This window comes from Macrobrachium rosenbergii, chromosome 49, assembly GCF_040412425.1.
Source record: "Macrobrachium rosenbergii isolate ZJJX-2024 chromosome 49, ASM4041242v1, whole genome shotgun sequence".
In the NCBI taxonomy this organism is placed as follows: Eukaryota; Metazoa; Arthropoda; class Malacostraca; order Decapoda; family Palaemonidae; genus Macrobrachium; species Macrobrachium rosenbergii.
The window spans coordinates 5,763,500-5,783,135 of record NC_089789.1 but is presented as its reverse complement, the minus strand read 5'-3'; the positions used below and the strand labels follow the sequence as shown (position 1 = coordinate 5,783,135).

Below are 19,636 nucleotides of genomic sequence, written 5' to 3'. Positions count from 1 at the left end.
AATGAGAGCCCCGGACCTACATGAACTAGATCTGGGTCAACCTGTTTAGGTCGCAATGCCCCTTCCAAGGGCGTGTAGAAACGCTTCTGTCGAGGCAGAGGAGGGGGAAGCAGCTTGTCCGAGCGGTTCAATCGCAGGGAATTGTCCTGCCCAGACACAAGACCATTCACTTGATCGAGGACCCCCTCGGCAAGCATGGACCACAGCAACCCCACCGAAACCTTGGGTTCCTTTTTTGGTCCCCAAAAGGATTCAATTCAATCCCGAAGGACAATCCACAGCTGAGGTGACGTGGTCCCTTCCCCAAAGGTCATTGTGCTGGAATCAGCACAATTACCTCTGCAAAAGTCCTCTGTATCTGGGGTGTCCGCACCCTGGGGAAGAGGGCCCTCAAGTCCTTCAGGGTGCAGTCCTCGATCGATCTCTTCCCTGCAGGAGGAGAACCATGGCAGACCTGTAATACTTCCTGCAATCACTTTGCAACTTAGGAGTCACGATCTGGTAGGTCTGAGAACCAAGCCAGGAATGTAATCCCCCGAGGTCGAACTCTGGAGAGACAACTCACTGGAGTTCCTCCTGTCTGACTCGCAACACTTAGGGGGAGCAGAGGAGGTTGAGGGGACAGGTGAGGAGGATCAGGCATTCCCACTGGTCTTGCTGGCGGAACCAGCAGGAGCAGCTGGCCGGGAGCAGTCACTAACCCACGGTGATGACAGCAACCTGTGTCGAGAAGAACGCTTTTGTCTCGGCGAAGCGTTGTCCCGAGGAGAGAGGAGTGGTTCACGCAAGTCAAGTCAGGCTGGCCGTGCAAACGTGGACGGGGACTGGGCTGAGTCGTGTGCGCGGCTGGCTGGCGGGAACTTGCGCTGTCCTCCAGATGTGCCCAAAACTTCTTCGAGGCTGAAACTTCTCAGGAAGAGCAGGGGACCTCTTCTCCATCTCGCCAGGTGTCCGGACTTGAGAGGCCGGTGCACCTTCCCGGGAACCTTGCTTAGCACTTGAAGAAGTGCTAGCAGGAAGACTTGGAGCACCTGCTTGCCCGGACTCTTTCTCCCATCCTGTGCCCAAGTCGGCAGGGAGAGAGGTCTCTCTGGTACCAGACCGGGGTACTGGGGTCTCCTTAGAAACCCGGGTACTCGGCACAGCTCGTGAGCGAGTGTCCAACACAGCGCTGGCCTTAGAAGCGGACTTCTTCGGCACAGCAGCGGGAGTGCAAACCATGGTTTGCACGCCCTAGGCTCCCGACACGACTGACCTGGGGGTCAGCGAATCGGTTCCCTGGCCAGCAGGCCTGGAAGAGCCGACAAGAGATCCCAATGCCTTCCCTGTGGAAGGAGGTAGTCTCTTAGAAGTTTCGGGGCGAGGCTTTGGGGGGGGGGAGACAGGATTCTTCTTCTTTGGTTCCTGGGCCAAAGAAGAAGAAGAAGAAGAAGAAGAAGAAGAGGTAACATATGATGAAGACGAAGACACCTTCCAAGACCTCTTCTTCGACTTCTTCTTCATCATCTTCGGGATGGCGGTCAGGTCCCCCATCCAGGAGGGAACAGCAGAAGACGCAGGAGCAGCCAGGGGAGCCAGGAAAGCAGTGCAACCCAGGTAGTGGAGACGTCAGTGATCTGGCCAGCAGCTACCGGGGCAAGTGGAGCAGCTTGGGACCCAGGGAAGCCACGATTCAGTGCATGGGTAGAAGGCACAGGTGGGGCAAGAGCAGGAGCCAGGCAGGGCCGGGAGTCAGTAAATCCAGGAGCCGGAACCAGAGTCGGGAACGAGCGTGGGTCGCCAACAGCAGGGACAGCAGGAGCAGACACAGAAATATAGGGCATCGATGACGTGACCATACTGGAGGGGCCATGCACAGATAGCAGAGCCAGGAAACCAGGAAGCACCAGCACGGTATGGAGTGCGGTGGGAGTGGCTGATACCTGGGTGCCCAAGTGTGTGGCCACCGTCACAGGCATCTTGGCAAATGACGTCATGGTGACGGTTGACATGGCGAAAGTGGTAGCTGTGTGGGTCGTCACAGGAGTGCTGGACAGATACGCCAGGTGCCTGTAAGGTCAGAGACCTGGCCACCAAGAGACGCCTCCACAGCCAAGCCTGAAGATAAGTCGGGTCAAAAGAGGAAACCTCTACTCGCTCTGGGGCAAAAAATCCCCCCCCCCCCCGGAGTGAGGAGAGGCCCCAGAGAGGATGTCCTGATCATCTGCTCCCCCACGGCCTTCCACACCCAACGAAGCGAGTGAAGAAGGGGAGGGGGAGTCCTCAACCAAAGGAGAGGCAATAAGAAGGGGAAGCTTGCTGGGAGGGAGAAATGATCCCGACGGATTAGCCACCATGGGAGTCGTCAGGGGCGTATAACCCTCAGACGACGCCTTGGCAGGCTTCCTTTGGTATTGTCTCCTCCCCTCAAACTTCGTCCACTGTTCAGCAGACCAGGAACAACACTCTGAGCAAGGAGAGTTATGGGAACATACATGTCCTCTGCAGGTGGGGCAAGGGGCATGTGGGTCCATATCTACATGGAAGCGGAAGCTATTGCACTTCTTCTCTCCCACCCCAGGACATACACGCTGGGGGAAGGAGAGCTTACTGGGTTTATCCACATTCATAATGAAGAAAATTAAGCAAACCAAGAAAGATCCCACCGGGAAAAACAGCTCAACAGCGGTCAGGGCAGAGAGCGAGAAACACATCTGCAGTGCACGACAGCCGAAAGCAAACTGGAATCTTTACATCCCGGCAGGTGGTACTCCTGCCTCCCGGACGGTGGTTAACTGCCTAACCACCTTGTTCAAAAGTTCAACAGCTGTTTCCAGCTTTGGTGAGAGTTAATCCTAATGTAAAGGACCAAAGGTTTGTATATTGTGTCAGAACAAACCCAAGAACTACTTTTAAGGCAATTATCAGTGGCCTGAGTGAAGGCATATGGCCGATACACAAATCATAAATTGCCAAAATTTGGCCTTACGAAAGATGATAATGCAACGTCGTAACAACTAAAAATTACTTTAAGGCAAAACCATAATCAGCATCTCGCCAGTAGCCTATGGTCGGTAAACAATTCATGAATTGCAAAAGCTAATGCCTAATGAAAAGGCGTAACATACACCGATTACAGTACAGTACTTTATAATGGAATGCCGTAACATACGAGAATTACTTATAAGGCAAAACTATTATTGGCTCGCTAGTATATTAAGACCATAAAACAATTCATAAATTGCAAAGGTTATGGCCTAATGAAAAGCTTAACATAGACCAATTATTTTATAATAGTGTCTAGACCGACTGCTTTATAATGGAGTGTCCTAACACTTGAGAATTACTTTTAAAAACAATACTATTACTGGCAGCTCGCTAGTAATTTATTGCCAGAGAACAATTCATAAATTGCCAAAGTTGTGGTCAAATGAAAGTGCATAACATACAATTTACTTTTAAAATGGAATGTCGTAACATCCAAGAATTACTTTCAAGGCAAAACTATTATCGGCACCGCCAGAAACCTAACCAGGAAACAAATCATAAATGCAAATGGCATCATTTACCGGCAGCTCGATGATGACTGAATCAACGTAAAACAAAATAAGAAAAAACTTATAATGAATGATTTCAGCTGGAAGTCTACAATATACGCGTTCCGACAATTGATTTAAAGAATCCTCCATCAGAATCCAGTAAATGAAAAAAGCTGCCACCAGACCAGGTGTTGTCACCACGGACGGCAGGAAAAGAATGAGGATTGTTTGCTAGGTCGTTCCAATATTCCATTAGTGGGACTGGGTGCTCACCTACACAAACTACACTGAAGCGCTACCCGCAAAATTTTTAATCTAAGCTGTCGTTCAAATGGAAACTATAGCTATGTAATTACTTCCTAAGTTACTTATATAAAACCACAATTTTTGAAAGTAAATTGTATTTTTCCTAACTATACAAACCTGAGGTCCTTTACATTAGGAATTACTTTCAGCGTAGGCTGGAAACGGACGTTAAATTCTTGAGCAAGGTGGTTAGGCAGTAACTACCGCCAGGTAGGCAGGAATACCCGCCTGCCTGGATGTAAACATTCCAGTTTGCCTTTCAGTCCAGGTTCAGATTGAGGGGTGGCATGAGGTGGGCATAATATGTAATGTAAACGACCTCAGGTTTGTATAGTTAGGAAAAAACAATTTACTTTCAAAAATTGTGATTTGTTCCAACACAATATACAAACCCTCGGTCCTTTACATTAGGAAGACTCACTGGTTGGAGGGAGGAATCTGAGTGAGTCTCCTGAACTGACTGGAGTTCTGCACACCTGGGTTACTCCTCCTGGTCGAAAGAGCGAGGAGGAGTACCCGAGCCTCTGACATGTTGATCGGAGTTTAGGAACTGCAAGATCACGTGTCAGTTACTGGACCTTTTCGCATGAGCGAGCAAACGTGACTCATACGAAATAGGCTGGAATAATCTTAGAGTCGGAGGCAGTAAGGAAAAAGCTGAGATAGAGTTTCTCTTATTGCCAGACTCTCCTTCCTCCCCTTGCTAGAGGAAGGAGCAGAATTGCTCCTATGATTCTATAAGAAAAATAGAACGGGTGCTCGATGTGTAGTCTTACTGCATCAGCGCCAGGTCCAGCACATGTTGGTTCGAGTCCTATTCTCATCCCGAAGGAGGAAAAGTAGAAGGACGGGAAAGGAGGAGGAAGAGAGGCCAGTCACTCTCGGTACCCTTCTCACTTCCAGAACCAACACCTTAGGCGAGATGCTACTCGTCCTCTTGAAGGAGCCAGGTAAGAAAACACAACTTGTTGAGCAGCCACCACAGGGCCAAGTAAAAAAGGTTCCAAGGGCCTGTGGGCAAGACCATAGGAAGACAAGAGTGTGGTCTATGAGACCACGTCTTGCTTCCAGCCCGACAGAAACTTCCGGAATGTGAGGGATGGACCAAGCCATCGGCTTGGTGAGCTCTCAAGTGGAAAGTACTGGTATCGTCGTCATCAGCTGCCGAGTACCTCCTTCGATTGCTTCACGAAGTCAGGAGGAAGATGCGTCCTTAGGCACTTCTTCTTTGGGAGAGAGACTACTAGCTAAAATGTCGATGACATCCACGTTAGGAGTGTCGAGCCTTTTCGGAAAGTACCACAGCTGCCAAAAGGACAAAGTAACGAATGATCTGGATCATCGATGCAAAGTCCAAGGAGGAGGGGAACAATGACAACTCGAACCCGACAACAGATGCCGAAGGATTCACAGTCCACCTACAACATCCGAGGAGTCGAGGTATTGATCCCTTCACCTATTCTTTCATATTCTACGCCAAGGCTGGAGCAAGATGAGAGATGGTCCTACGAGGACACATCTCTATCCAACGACTCTCGTATGGGCGCGTGCAGCATGGGACAGGAACCCTAAACGAGAGTCACATGCCACCCAGGGAACAGTTCCCTGGGACAGCAAGACCAAAGAAGCTTCTCATCCATAGCTAAATCTTAACTGAGGAGAAGACTACTTCAGATAGAAGACTAGGTCGCAAGGGCCTACGTTCTTCACAAATGAAAGGGAAAGAAGCAACCCTTGGCAGAGAAGACGAGGAAGTCCAGACTTGAAGAGCGACTCTGACCAGAGAAGGAGTTCCTCAACTACACCCACCAGCGAAGACGGCTCCAGTCCCTGGGAGTGTTGCAGAGGACTTCAAGAGATATTCAGCTATAGCTGCTGCCACTCAGCGAGAAAGCCTATGCTTGCAAGGGAAGCTGGAAGTTCTCCCAGTCCCAAACACACCAGGATGTACTGCCCGAAGAACCGCTTCTTGTGTAGCTGCTACAGGAGATTGGGTCAAGCAGAACTCTTCTCAATGCCTCGGCTATCAGGTCAGGCGAGAGGCGAAGTCTTCCGGCATGTGTCTGTAACTCGGGGTGCGCAATGCTTGAGAACCCCTAGCGAAACAGACAAATACATAGGGAAAAAAGTAGATATCAAGTTTCCCAGAAAGACAGCACGCCTCGCTATAGCGGCCCCTAGGTCTGGTGTGAAGGAGCAAGAAAAAATTACCAACTTGTGCAGGGAGGCAACAGAAAGACGGTAGGGATTTCTCAGTCGAGCAATCTCTTCGTGAATCTTCGAGTAAGCAGCACGTTCCGTCCCGATTACTCAAACCAGAGGCCAAGCTCGCCTGCCAATATATCCCCACCAGGAATGCACCTGGCTAATTGAGATGTCAAGTGCACTACAGAACACTCGAGTACCTGCAAATGTCGACAGATGGAACAGGCGGAAAAAACTATTCCCTCTTGTTTGTCGACAAATGCCACTGCTGTGGTTTGTTGTTCAACAAAACCACTGAGTGTAGCAAAACTCATCCTAAAATCTTGGAAGGCCACAAGGCTGAGTTGAGCCCAGGATGGTGATGAGAAGGTACTAATCATCTCGGTCACACACCTTCAAGACAAAGTCTTACAGGTGTGTGCCTATTCCTCGATTGGTGAATCCATGAGTAGACACATGATGTGAGGGGAATATGCAAGCATATTCGAAGGTTCCTTCAATCGAGCATTAGCCTAACTGCTTCCTCATACTTCAAAGAGGAAAGAAGGACGGAGGAATGGAAGCAGACTTCTATTCTCCGCCATGGGGAAGCTTCTGCAAGATGACAGGATACTGAGACAATTAGCTCTAGCCGGGCTGGCATTTCCTGAATCGGGAGCACGGGAGAGGAAGCAGGATGAAAAGAATTGCAGAGACCTAAGGAAATAGATACTTCTCCCGAAGGAGACCGTTCCCAGGTCTCGGCAATGTCACTGCCAGCTCCAGAGACTTGATAAGTATCATTTCATCCAGGAATCTGCAGTAGAACTTCTTCCTGGTCAATTTCTTTCTCTCTTCCCTTCTTCCCTCCTTATGGGAAAAGAGGGTGGAAAGAGACATATTCACTTTCCTAGAAGGGTATCAGGCTATGTTCCACGATCTTCTATCTGAAGCCTGGGACTTCTTAGGAGTTGAGGGGGGGGCTGGCTTGAACTCGAGGTCGAGTCGAGATGACTAAGACCCCAAGGTCTTGGCCACTGTCCAAAGGACAAGGCAGTGCCCTGGTTACGAACCTTGATTACCGAGGTATCTGGCAAATCTCTGCAAGAGAAAGGCAGAACCAAGTAAGGTTCGTTCCTAAGGGTCGAGCTAACTCGGGACTTATGAAACCGGAGATCCGAACTGGGACACAGTCCTTCTTAGCACCAGAATTGTCCACAGAACTGCAGTCGGCCAGACCCTTCGAGGCAAGAAGAATTCGTATTCTGTCAAGGCAGGGGAGAAGCTTGGTGTCTCGACCTGAATGAACTCCATCTCCGAGGAAAAGAGTTCATCTGGTCGAGGACACTCTCGGAAGCAAGGACCACGGCGGCCCCCAACACTCTCGGCCCCTCGGGAACTGCAAGGGTTGCGAGTGATGAAGATTATTCATTGGGAGAGTCGTGGTCCTGTCCCGGGGGTCCTCGCGCTGACAAATTGGTGCAAAGTTCTCCGAAAAATGAGGGCGATCGCAACTTGAAAGACCATTGCTGCTTCTGAAGCGTGAAACTCCTGTGACTCTGCCCTTGGGCGCCTTGACTATCTGGTTGTACTACGAGACAATCGGACCAACACCCAACGCGCACCAGGAAGCCGAACTCTGAAGAGCTCTCTCTGTCCATCTCGTGCCTCTCAGAACAACCGAGATGAAAAGAGAACAGGTGAGGAGAAAGAGTACCCCTACCTGTCCTGCTAGTAAAACCAGCAGGAGAGGAGGACTGTGAGTGATAATCAAACGAAGGAGATTACCACTACACGAGGGAAGAAGAGCGCTTGTGCCATGGCAAAGTGCTTTCCTGGGAAGAGGAAAAAAGTTCACTCGAACAGAGCCAAGAACCCGCTTCGGAAAAAACCGAGTGGGGCTGAGCCGAGCCACATCAAGCTGAGCCGATCGCGCACTGGAGGTATGCGGTGGGCGGGAGGTGGGCCGGTGAGCCGAGCCGAGCAGAGCCAGTCTCGCAAGCGCGACAAAGGGCTGGGCAGGGCAAGCAAGTCGAGCCAGTCTCGTAAGCGCGACCAGGGGCCAAGCCGAGCCGAGCCGAGCCGATTGCTCGAACACAATCGGAACTGGACAGGGTGGAACTCGTCTGCCGTGAACTATTGCTAGTTTCCCGAACTCTAAACTCCGAGGCCCAGGCCCCTTGAGAAGAAGGTTCAAAGGCGAATTCTGTGTCTGCTATCCTGCATGCTCGAACCCTAAGGTTCAAGTCACAAGAATGAAACCTTGCCGAGCAACCGAAGCAGCTGGTGGGCAGTATCAAGACACCTGGCATCTCGGCACCCAGACACCTAGGTGTCTCGGCCTTTCTCTCGTCCTGTGCCTCTCGTCAGGAGAGCACTCATGATTCATAAAATTCAAGCTACCCACGAGACTCCCAAAAATCGGGAGTGCCTGCTTTCAGTTTCCTAAGATATCGAAAGAGACAAACACAGAACCAGTCTTACATGCAGACTTCCAAGGCTGGCAACGAGGGCACGGCCTCGAGAGGCCGTGCTCTCGCGGCCCCCGAAACGCCAGACTCCACAGGAGAATGCGAATCGGTTCCCGCCTGAGGGCGGGAAGAGCCAACAAGAGAAACTTGTCTCCCAGAAGAGAGTCAGTCCCTTAGAAGTCCTGCAGGACTCCCGAAAGGAATCTCCTCCCTGCTTCTTCTGGTGTTCGAACCGCCAGGATCGAGACACCAGGCTGGGAACTCAACCAAGCACTGGTAAGCACTCGGAGTGCTTGTGGTGCTGGTGGGAAGGGCTGAGACACCTGGGTGCCTTGGCCCTTTCTCTCGCACTGCTCCCGAACTGGGCCGAGGAAATATTCTCCAGGCCAGATCGGGATACCTGATATTCCATAGAATCTTGAGCACTCGAAGCAGCTCGCGAATGAGCACCAGAAGCAGTCCCCGTCTTAGAGGCGGAACCCCTAAGACTGGGAATGGGATAAATGAACTGAGGTCTGCGTGCCGTGGCTCCCAAAAACAAAACACAGGGCTATGCAAATCGGTTTCCTAACCCAAAAGGTGGGAAGATGAGACCCACTGCCTCCTCGGAAGGATAAAGTCCCTAGACATCCAAGGGCCAAGGGCATACTCACCGGGAGAGAATATACAGATAGTCTCCGACGAAGATGCAACAGGAGGAAATTAAAGATAAAAATGATATTTTTATGACAGGTAGGTCAGGTGATCTCCCGACCATACCCCATTCCCGCTGGGTGGCGGGAATAGGAACCATTCCCGTTTTCTAATCAGATTTTCTCTTCCACCTGTCTCCTGAGGGGAGGCTGGGCGGGCCATCAATCGTATATATCTGCCGGGTAAGTATGTACAAAACTTTATTTTATCATAAAAATATCATTTTTGTACATGCAACTTACCTGTCAGATATATACTTAGCTGAATGGCACCCTTGGAGGAGGGCAAGAGACAGCTAATAACTAAAAAACGGGAAACAACATATGTTGTAGGATAAACAAAAAACCATGGTTCTTACCTGATTGGGCAGAAGACTTCATGGATACTGTCTATGAGTCTGCTTGCCTCAAGAGCTTCAGCGAGGATGTGACCTGTGACTGACAGCCCTTCTGGATCGTATCAATGGGGATGACCCACTAACATGACAGAGCCTGTTATGGATCGTGTCAATGGGGCTGACCCACTTACATGAGACAGAGCCCTACACCTGAATCATATCAATGGGGGCTATCCCTCTTACATGACAGAGCTAGGTGTAATAAAAATACAAGGAGCATAACAACCAATCCCGACCACCTGACCAATCCTAACCTTGTTAGTGATAAGAGATGAAAGGAGAGCATAATTCCAACACCTCTTTCAACCAACCATAAAAACACACACCACCAAGCCTTAAAAACAACTGAATTAACTAAACTAAATAGGATTAGATTCAGCTCCTTGTCCCAGCACCGAATCCATGAGATACGTATGCTCCTAGAGAGAAGCACTTCTCATACGTTACTCTAACATCTCTCAAATAATGAGAAGCAAACGTTGAGTTACATCTCCAGTAAGTAGAGTCCACAATAGACTGGAGGGACAAGACTTGTGAAAAGCCAGAGAAGTAGCAATGGCTCTCACCTCATGTGCATTAACTCTAAGGAGCTTAAAGTGCTCATCCTTGCAAGAAAGATGAGCCTCCTTGATGATATCCTTAATAAAAAAGGACAGCGCATTCTTTGAAATAGCTCTTGAAGGATCCTTGACAGAGCACCAAAGACTTTCAAGTGTTCCTCCCAGTAGCTGTTTCTTTCTCCAGATAGAATTTAAGGCTTCTTACTGGACAGAGAGTGTTCTCCAACTCATGTCCTGAAACAGAAGAAAGACCTTTGACCTCAAAGGTTCTAGGCCAGGGTTTAGAAGGGTTCTCATTCTTAGCTAAGAAGAATGGTTTAAAGGAGCAGATAGCAGAGTCCTTCCTTAAAACCAACTTTGAACCTTCCTAAAGCTTGTAATTTCACTTATTCTCTTAGCTGAAGCAAGGGCAAAAGGAAAAGTGATTTCCTGGTTAGATCCCTGAAGGAAGCAGATGAGGAGGCTCAAATTTTTTTAGACATTAAGAATTTCAAGACCACGTCCAAATTCCAGCTGGGAGGTCTAGAAGGGACTGAATTTTGACGTTTCAAAAGACCTTATAAGGTCATGAAGGTCTTTATTTCCGAGATATTCAGATCTCTGTGTCTAAAAACTGAAGACAGCATACTCCTGTATCCTTTAATTGTGGAAACAGCCAGGTTACACTGTTCCCTCAGGAAGATAAGGAAATCAGCAATGTTAGTTACAGAGGTACTGGAAGAGGATATCTTATTGGTCCTGCACCATCTTCTAAAGACCTCCCACTTCGACTGGTAGAGGCGCAAGGTTGAAGATCTTCTGGCTCTGGCGATAGCCTTTGCAGCCTTGTGCGAAAAACCCTTCGCTCTAACCAGACCTTCGATAGTCTGAAGGCAGTTAGGTTGAGAGCGGGGAGGTTCTTGTGGAATCTGTTGAAGTGGGGCTGTTTGAGAAGATCGCTCCTGAGTGGAAGCGACCTGGGAAAATCTATCATCCATTCCAGTACCTCTGTGAACCAGTCTTGAGATGGCCAAAAGGGGAGCTATCAGGGTCAGTCTTGGTGCCCTTTCGAGAAAAACTTTCTTACCACTTCCCCCAGGATCTTGAATGGGGAAAAGCATACCCGTCTAAGACCTGTCCAATCTAGGAGAAGACTGTCTATTGCAACTGCTCTGGGGTCCGAGATCGGAGAGCAGTAGTTTCTCCAACCTTGCATTCCAATGGGTTGCAAAGAGGTCGATATGAGGTCTCCCCACAGGTTCCACAGTCTTTCGCAAACCTTCTGAATGGAGAGTCCACTCTGTGGGAAGAACCTGATCCTTCCTGCTGAGAAGATCTGCTCTCACATTCCTTTCTCCCTGAACAAATCTGGTGAGGAGAGTCTGATCTTCCTCTCCTGAGCCCATAACAGCAACGTTTTTGCTGCAATGTAAGGGAGAAGGAGTGTGTCCTCCCTGTTTTCTGATATAAGCCAGGGCTGTGGTGTTGTCTGAGTTCACTTGGACTACTTGTCCTTGACAAGAAGTTCGAACTGGATGAGAGCCAGATGAATGGCTGTCAGCTCTTTCTTGTTGATGTGCCAGTTCACCTGGTCTCCATCCCAGGTGCCTGACACTTCTCCGAGCCTAGTGTTGCTCCCCAACCCGACTCCGAGGCGTCTGAGAACAACACTAGGGTAGGGCTCGGTAACTGAAGAGACAGTCCCTATAATTTTCGAGGGTCTAACCACCAGTTGAGATGTTCCTTTATCTTGTCCGAAATTTGGAACAAAGTTGCTAAGTCTTGGGACTTCCGATCCCATTCTTTCAGGAAGAACTGAAGAGGTCTCAGGTGAAGTTTCCCCTAGAGAAACGAACTGTTCCAGCGAGGAAATGGTCCCCAGCAGACTCATCCATTCTCCTCGCCGAACAACTGTTTTTCTCTAGAAAGACTGTCACCTTTTCTAAGGCAGCGTTCCCTTCTTTCCTGGGATGGAAAGGCTTGAAAACCCCGAGAATCCATCAGAATCCCCAGGTAAACAATGCTCTGCTGAGGAATCATCTGGGATTTCTGAGGTTTACTAAAAGTCCTAGGGACTGGTCAGATTTAAGGTGATCGAGAAAGGTCCTCCAGACAACGGTTTCTTTGATTGAGCTCGAATCAGCCAATCGTCGAGATACATTGATATCCTCACCCCCTCTAAATGAAGCCAGTGAGCCACATTCCTTAGAATGCCCGTGAACACTTGGGGGCTGCTGGAAAGTCCAAAGCACAGGGCCCTGAACTGAAAAAAGGTTCTTCCAATCACCATGAACCTCAGGAATTTTCTGGAGGAGGGATGGATGGGAACGTGGAAGTAAGCATCCTGAAGGTCCAGGGACACCATCCAATCTCCCTGACGAAGAGCTGACAGAACTGAAGAGGTAGTTTCCATTTTGAACTTCTTCTTGATGACATAAGAAAGTTCAGGGCGCTCACATCCAGAGACCGGTCTCCAACCCCGAAGATTTTGGAACCAGAAAAAGACGATTGTAAAACCCGGGAATGAAGATCTTGAACCGGTTCTATGGCAGCCTTTTCTAGCATTTGTTCCACTGCTAGAAAAAGAGGCTTGTTCTTGAAAGGATCCTTGTATCTGGCCGATAACTCCTGGGAGTTGTTGTCAAGGGAGGACTTTCCATGAAGGGATAAGGTAGCCTCTTCTCAGAATGGAGAGGGACCAGTCGTCCGCCCCTTCTGTGCCCAGACCTCGGCGAAGTGTAACAGTCTGGCACCCACTGGCGTCTGGAGGACTTGTTTCTCATTTGGACTTCCTGATTGGGGAGTCCTGAAGGACCTTCCTCTTCTCTCAGGTCTACGCCTCCTGAAGGAGACCTGGACCACCTCGAAAGGGCTCCTGAAAGGGGGCCTTCTCCTTCTTAGCAAAGGGAGCGGCAGGTCTCATCCTCTTCGATGACTGGGCCAAAAGATCCTGAGAAGCCTTTTCAGATAAAGAACGAGAAATCTCCTTCACCAAGTCTTTTGAGGAAAAGATGGAGGAGAAAAAGGAGCAAACAGAAGAGAGGAGACCTCTGAAGAGGAGAAACAGATTTGATGAGGAAAGAGCTGAATACTGACCTCTTCTTCAGCATACCAGTGCCGAATAAGGAAGCGATCTCCATAGAGCCGTCCCTCACTGCTTTGTCCAAACAAGACAAAACACACTGTCATGAGGTCCTCCATACTGACTGAAGGATTCAAGAGTCCTCTTGGCAAAGGCCCCAAGAGACCAGTCCATAAAGTTGAAAACTTCCACAACTCTAAAAAGGCCCTTGAGGAAATGGTCCATTTCACACATTCCCCAAGAAGCCTTGGCTGAAGAAAGAGAAAGTCTTCTGGAAGAATCCACCAGGAAGAGAAATCTGAGCCAGCTGATGAGGGGAGAGCCCCAACCCCATCGGCTCCTTGGTCTCATACCACATTCCTGATTTTCCCAAAAGTTTCAAAGGAGGCAAGGAGAAAACTGTCTTGCCTTGCATCCTTCTTAGATTGCATCCACTCTCCCGACTCCTTTAAAGGCCTTCTTCATGGAGATCGAGGGCGCATCTTGACCAAAGAGGAGAGGGTCTAGCTGACTTGGTGCTGTCCCAGCAAAGATCCCGGAGAAGGAGGAGAAGCAGGCAAAGGGAATCTCCAAACTCCTGAATCAGTAAAGCCAACCTCTTGTAATCAGAAATGGTGATATCCTTAGGAGAATCCTCCTCTGAAACTTCCTCCAAGGCCAGCAGGAGGAGGAGAAGGCTTAAGAAGAAGAAGGGCACTTATCAGAAGAAGAGCGCCTAGAAGGAGAAGCACCCTGTCCAACTGAAGAGCACCTACCAGGAGAATGGCGCCTAACAGATGACTGGCGCCTGACAGGAGAAGGGTCCTGTCCACTGAAGAGAGCCTTCCAGGAGAGGAGGCCCTACCAGACGAGGGAGGCTGGGGAGGAGCTTCTACTGAGCGGAAGGAGGAGCTTGAAGTGAGAAGAGCGTTTGACTGTGGAGAGCGCCTCTCCAACAGGAGAAGACCTGCGAGGCGAAGAGCGCCTGGAAGGGAGGCGCTATCTCCGAGAGACGAGGAGAGAAGCGCCTGGAAGAAGTGAGGAGCGCCTGCTGGAGACTGAGCGCCTAACAGAAGAGAGCGCCTACAACGAGGAGAGGAGAAGAAAAGGAGAGAAGAAGGAAGCAAGGAGGAGAAGCTAACAGGAGAGGAGAGCCTGGAAGGAGAGGAGAGCTGCTGCTTGAGTTGAAGAAGAGAGCTTGCTGGGGAACTTGGAGGACTTGACAGGAAGAAAGTCATCCTTCCTACGAGAAGAGGTGTCTTTGATAGCAAGAGATCCAGCAAGAGCAGATAACTGAGCCTGGAGGCCGACCAAAATCTTCTTGGTGGACTCCTGAACCTGCTGAAGAGGAGGAGGGGATCTTCGAGCTCTCTTCTTGACAACAGGAGAACCCTCTGGGAAGCGCTCAGGGCTAGAGTCCAAAAGCGTCTCCTCTAGGAGCCTTCCAAGTCTCTTCAGAGGGCGCGACTCCTCAGCCGAACTCCAACCACGCCTCGGAGAAGAAGAAGCAGAAGACGAGAAACACTTCTTCAGGATCCCTTTTCTATGGCGATCCAAGGCAGCCTGGGACGCAACAACAGGATCTGCCGAAGGGACGCCTGATCGTTGGGGATGCTCTTCATCCCCCCTTGCGGCTGTCGACATTCCTCCTCCACTGGTCCTGGGAGTTTGGAAGAGGTCTAGGCCTAGGAGCAATGCGGAGCCGATCAGACGCCCCCTCCACTACACTGGGGACACTACACAAATCACTGTCACTTTTTACCTTTTTCTCCTCCATCGCACGCATCTGCAATTGCATCTTGCGGAGAAGTTCCGCTTTCATTGCAGCCATCTCAGAGGACGAATCCACAGGTTCGATGAAGGGAGAAGGGGCTGAAACCAAAGGAGTGAGAGGAGAATCTGGAAGTTAATGTTAGGTTCTAAATCTACCAGCAGAAAGAGACCTACTCGAGCTTCTAGAAGAAGCCTTCCTAACTCTATCCTTCTCCAAGCTTCTTCAAATAAGAAGTCAAAGCCTTCCATTCTTGATCAGACAGATTCTCACATTTGCACCTATTGTTCTCAAGAGCAATCATTCCCCTACACCTCATACATACAGTGTGAGGATCTACGAAGCTTTCGGGTAGTCTCACCTTACACTCTTGCCTAACACACACACGAAACACAGGTGCAAAACATTCTGATCAGACATCTTAAAGAAAATCCAAAAGCAAAATCAAAAACAGTCCACAAAAGCGTATGCCAAACCAAAGATCCAATACGTCACCAAAGGTCAGTCCAAAATAGATCCTCAGCAAGCGAAAAATGAAAATCAAAGCAGGAGGAACCAACAACAGATGTTGCCGGAACCAGCGACAGAGAAAATCTGATTAGAAAACGGGAATGGTTCCTATTCCCGCCACCCAGCGGCGGGTATGGTTGATCACCTGACCTACCTGTGCGTGTGCCGCGAGTTTTGAAATTCTGTCGGGAACGTCGGAGACTATAGCTAAGTATATATCTGACGGGTAAGTTGCATGTACAAAAATATGGTTTCAGAAGAGGAGGATATTGCAGTTCCAACCACTAGTAATTACCAAAGAGCTGTAGAATGGCATAAAGTGGAAGATGTTGTTTCAGTAAACCCCCAAATATTAGATGAAATTACAGATTTTACAGGTGACCCTGGTGTAGAGGGCATAGAAAATCTTACATGAGGCGTCCATTACAGTGCAGATCCAGGTACAATAATTGGCACCCATTAACAGTAGAAGAAATCAAAGCATTTGTTGCTGTAGAAATAATGATGGGTATTGTCAAGAAACTAACTTTGGCATGATTTTGCAGGATTTTTGGTTATCAAAGACACCAGGTTTTAGTGAGGTGTTCACTAGAGACAGGTACCAGTTGATACGTGCTTTTTTGCATTTTGCAGACAATGATGCACACAAAAGTAATGATAAAACTCTGGTCCCTTTGTGATGCCAAAACTGGATACCTCATGCATTTCAATGTATATACAGGCAAGGAAACAGTTAATCATCACCCTAGTGAACTGGTTAGAGTACTTAGGCATTATTAGAAGGGTTTGAAAGATAAAGGCCATATACTCTTTGTGGATAACTATTACACAAGTGTAGAGCTTTTAGTAAGCAAGATCAAATGTCAGGTACTGGACCTTTGTCGCATGAGTGAATAAAAGTAACTGCTAAGGAAATGGGAGGCTAAAATTAAATTAATTAATAGTGGGATGGACAAATAATGAAAATACAATGAATAGGCAGCAACTTGGCAGGACACAGGCTCCTGAACATGTCAACTGTTGCTGAGGAAGGTGACAGGGTAACAATAAAATAAAAATAAAAAAAAAAATAGAATTGTACATAAACCATCTGTTCAAGCTATATTATTATAAAAATGGGAGCAGGTGCCAGGTTTGATCAACTATTGTTTGAGTCATATAATTTTAGCCAGAGGAAGAAGAAATGGTATCAGGTTATATGGCATTTTGTTATAGAAGTCACTCTGGTGGATGCAAAAATAGCTTATGGTATCCAAAATCCAAATAAAAACCTAAGTCAGGTGAAATTTAGAGAACAGGTAGTAAATGGATTGTTGGAAGGTTACAAAACACAGTGACTGGTTGAGCAGACTTGAATTACCATTATCAAACAGGTTCCACGGGCAGACATTTCATGGCTCAATTTGCAAACAAAAATCACAAGCCTGATTGTATTGTTTAGTAGAGACCAGTGACTTGCTTGAAGAAAAAGACAGTGCAGGAAGAGGCAAACAACATATCACTGTGAAATGGCCCTAACAAAGCCCGACTTGTGTATTGAGCCATGCTTCAAAATTTACCATACTGTAAGCAAGTACAAAAAGGCCTTGAATGTAAAAAGCTATGCAAAACCAGTTGAGGAATTTTGTCTCAAGAATTTTCTTGAATGGAAAATTCCTATTTCATTACTATATGAAACATAGATGACATCCAGGTTAGAAAATATCAAGCCCTTCTGAAATATACAGCTATATAATATATATAAAGTAATTTTGATCTGGAAAATCTATTTCTGGACAAAGTCCAAGTTTTGTCAGGAGGGGAATCAAATAGACTCCATTCAGACAGTAGATGCCTATGGTAATTATTCCACCTAGATAATTCCAAGATGCTAGATACCAGAGAAAGCTAAATGAAATGCTATGATTCCCATCCCAGTTCTTCCATCTTCTAGATGCCAAGTCTGGAGTAATGGAATAAGATGAAGATGGTCAAAAAGGGCATATCTCTATAGAGATTCCCAATGTCAAAAGTCCCAACATAAGGTGCATGCAGAGCCCATGCAGGAACACTAAACTGTCACAACACCCAGGGAACAGTTAGCACAGACAGCACAAGAATGAAGTTTATTGGAGGGAGAGAATGAAAAACGAGGGTGAGGAGACACGGGCCCCTCTCCAGAAATAGAAGGCTTTGTCAAGATAGAAGACTGGATTGCAAGGGCCACGTTCTTCAAAAAACAGAAAGAAATAAACATCATTCTTATGCTATTAAAGACTTAAGTCCAGAAACGTTGAAAACTAGGAGAATTCTGACCTGAACATAAGTAGTTCCTCTAAGTTCACCAATGAAAATAATGTAAGGTCCAGTCCCTGGGATCATGTGTTGCAGAGCACCTGAATAGGCTTATCCAGAAAATATCTGTTAATAGCTGCAATGAGAAAGTTGCCCCCTTTTTTTAAAGGAGAGGACCTGCTGGAAGGAGGTCCTGTCTAAAAAGTCCTGAACAGAAAACTGGGACAGAAACAGACCTTGTCAAGAACTTTCCAAGGTGACCTTCGAAAATGAGGACCTTCAATTGGAGGTTGGGTCAAGAATTCACAACACTACCCCCTGATGGAAATCAAACTGATTGGTTCCGCCAGATTTGTCTGACAGTACAGGAAAACTAACACTAGAAGCTAAGCTGATTAAAAATTTTTGGGACTTCCTTAACAAGGAAAGATAAGAACAAGATGATTGTGAACCCCAAGCTAAAACGGACATTACTCAAAGACCAGGAAAACCGAATGATATCGAGTTTTTACAAAAGACACAGACCTTAGGGATGAAAGCCCTGGCCTGTGAGTCTGGTTCCAACAAAACACTTTCCTCGACTTGTTGCCAAGGAGGTTGCATCAGAACTGTACGGTCGAAAACTATTGAAGAGTGAGCAGTCTAACTGCAGAACCATACTGCAGAAGAAAGATCCCTGAGCAACATGTTTTCCTGATCACTCAAACCTAACAGGCCAGGCTTCCTACCAATACATCCCCACCAGGAATACATCTGGTTTAGGGGGCTGAGCTGTCTGAGTTTGCACCATAACAACACTTGATAGTTTGTACCTGCAAATGTCGCAAACAGATGAAACAGGCCCAGGAAAAGGTCACAAGACTACCTTGTTTGTCGCCTAAGGACAAATGCCACTACAGGGTGGTTTTGTTGTTAGGGAAAAACCAGTGTGTTTGCAACCCCTCATCCTGAAGGGTGGACGGCCAGAGGCTGCCCTGAGCCCAGGATGGTGATGAAGAATGAACCATAACCTGGTCACACAATCGAGTTCAAGACAAGGTGTTTACCAGTGCGCACTATTGCTGTTTTGGTGAACCAGTAAGTAGAAACAAGATTGGGAATATGCAAGCATATTTGAAGGTTCCTTCAATCTGTCATTAGCCTAACTCCTTCCTGATATACTTTGAAGAGGAAAGACCATGTACTCCATTGGGCAAAATATCCATTCACCCGCCATGAGGGAAGCTTCTGCAAGATGACAGAATACTGAGGCAGGGGAAAGCTGGAGAGGAACTGGCATTTAAGCACTGAACAGTTGTGCAAGGCCGAGGCCACTATTCAAGCAGGATGAATCAAGGAGACACTTGACTCCACCATAAGGGTTATAGACTCCAGCTTGACTTCTGAAGGAATCCATTCCTGAGGTCTCAAACTGGAGAAAACCCAGGACTTTTCTTGGGCACGGGAGAGGTATGCTTGAGATGATGAAATGATAAGATGCCCTTGCTATCTCTTTCCACTTCCACTGGATTCATAACTCCAGGCTACCCTCCTGAATCAGGTGGGATTGCCTTTCCTGGCTACTTAGAAGCCTGAAACCGATTATAATGACCGGGCCCTCAGGCAAGGAGTTGACGGGGGCTGCCCAAATGAACTCAGGCAACTAGAGATGCAGCTAAGACCTAATACCGGAGCTCTTGGCCATTGTCCAAAGGACAAAGCAGTGCCCTGAGCCGAACCTTGATTAGGTCATGAGGTATCTGGCAAATCTCTGAAAGAGAAAGGCAGAACGACAAAGGTTTGTTCCCGGAAAGGTCGAGCCAACTCGGGACTCCACGAAACCGAGATCCGAAATTGGGAAAAAGTCATTCTTCTTAGCACCAGAATTGGAAAACAAACTGCAGTCGGAAAAATTTTCCAGTGCAAGAAGAAT

At 47.9% G+C, this 19,636-nt stretch overlaps 1 protein-coding gene across 3 annotated transcripts in view; it reads right to left on the bottom strand.

The window, feature by feature from the left end:
* Window positions 1-19,636, bottom strand: part of LOC136832032 (uncharacterized) — a 98,069-nt gene that overhangs the window by 64,222 nt on the left and 14,211 nt on the right. The window lies entirely within an intron of this gene.